This window comes from Octopus bimaculoides, chromosome 29 (assembly GCF_001194135.2).
Source record: "Octopus bimaculoides isolate UCB-OBI-ISO-001 chromosome 29, ASM119413v2, whole genome shotgun sequence".
Classification (NCBI taxonomy): Eukaryota; Metazoa; Mollusca; class Cephalopoda; order Octopoda; family Octopodidae; genus Octopus; species Octopus bimaculoides.
The window spans coordinates 3,081,216-3,083,151 of NC_069009.1; positions in this window are offsets into that span (position 1 = coordinate 3,081,216).

The window sequence follows — 1,936 nt, forward strand, 5'->3', positions numbered from 1 at the left end:
ATTTATATAAATAAAGGATAAGATCGATATTTAAAATATTGATTTTATCAAGTGGCCAGCATGGTAATAAAAACCATCAAAGGTAAAAATTATTTAAAATTATAATTTAGGGTATCTAAGAGATACCGCCACGCTGAAAATAACAGTCAGATCTTGACTCTAAACCACAATAAATGTTCATATAGCACTTTATCCAGTTATTTTTACTAGTTTATTTTATCTTCGTCTTCGCTCTTCGTGCTATATGACCATTCATTGTGGTTTAGAGTCAAGATTTGACTGCTATTTTTTCAGCGTGGCGGTATCTCTTAGATACCCTATATTATAATTTTAAATAATTTATATATATATATATATGTATGTATGTATGTATGTATGTATATACTTATGGTTCAGTGGTTAGAGCATTGAGCTCACAATCATGAGGTAGTGAGTTCAATTCCTGAACTGGCTTGTGTGTTGTGTTCTTGAGCAAGACACTTTATTTCTCATTGCTGCAGTTCACTCAGCTGTAGAAATGAGTTGTGACATCACTGGTGCCAAGCTGCATCGGCCTTTGCCTTTCTCTTGGATAACATCAGTGGCATGGAAAGGGGGGGGGGGGGCTGGTATGCATGGGTGACCACTGGTCTTCCATAAACACCCTTGCCCGACTTGTGCCTCGGAGGGGAACTTTCTCGGTGCAATCCCATGGTCATTCATGACCGAAGGTGGGGTCTTTACTCTTTTTCTATTTTCTCTCCCTGTTTATTTCTGTGTTCCTTTCTGTCGAAGAGCATAGGCTCAAAATGTAAAAGCCTTTCTCACTTCCCGAGCGTTAAACTAATACATCTGTTTGTTGTTTACACACCCGTCTTCGTCTTTTGTTTTTTTTTGTAAATTCTCACTATATATATATAATGATGGCGTGTGCATCGTTGGCGATTTTCTTTCTGTCTTCCCTTCTTTAAAATTAATTGAAATAAAGGCAGTGTATTTTCAACAGAAATATGAAAAATTAAAGGGTCAAACATACAGGAACTAGTCATACAAAATGGTGCAGCAGTATCATTGTAAACTACTAAGCTTCTTTCAGTTTCCCTCTCCCAAATCCAATCATGAGGCTTTCGTTGATGCAAAGCCACAACAGAAGACATTACCCCAGGTGCCATGCAGTGGGTGAGATTGAAACCAGGACCATGTCACTTGGAAGCAAACTTCTTAACCACACAACATGCCAGTGGCTATGAAAACAAAAAAGAATACATAAATAAACATACAACTAAATAATTAAACACAGTCAGCTGAAATTAAACTGGTTGAATCGACAAGTTTCAATAAATGCTACCATGTTTACCAGGTAGAAGTACTTGTTGAAACATGTACTTAGATCCTGTGTGATTTCAAATGACCTATTTCAATTATTTATACTCTATATCCGGTATTGAGTACTCTCTCTTCGGCTTGCTGCCAGTCGTCTGTGTGTGTATAAGGTTAGCAGGAACTTCAAAGACAATGTCAGTGCTCTTCTTGTAAAAGTATAATAGATATGTACTTCACATCGCCAACCGGTGGTTGTCACATGCTGTTCATGGGCCAATACCCAGAAACTCTGGTCCATGTGTATCACGTCAGGATGGAGATGGGAAGGATGACTTCCCTTTGCAAATGCTGATAGGGCACAGACGGGCTTCTTTCAGTTTCCGTCTACCAAATTCACTCACAAGGCTTTGGTCAGCCCGAGGCTATAGTAGAAGACACTTGCCCAAGGTGCCACGCAGTGGGACTGAACCCGGAACCATGTGGTTGGTAAGCAAGCTACTTACCACACAGCCACACACATTATATGTGTGTGTGTCCGTCCCTCACCAGCGGTTGACAACCAGTAAAGGTGTGTTTACGTTCCCGTTGTGGAGGCGCAATGGCCCAGTGGTTAGGGCAGCGGACTCGCGGTCAT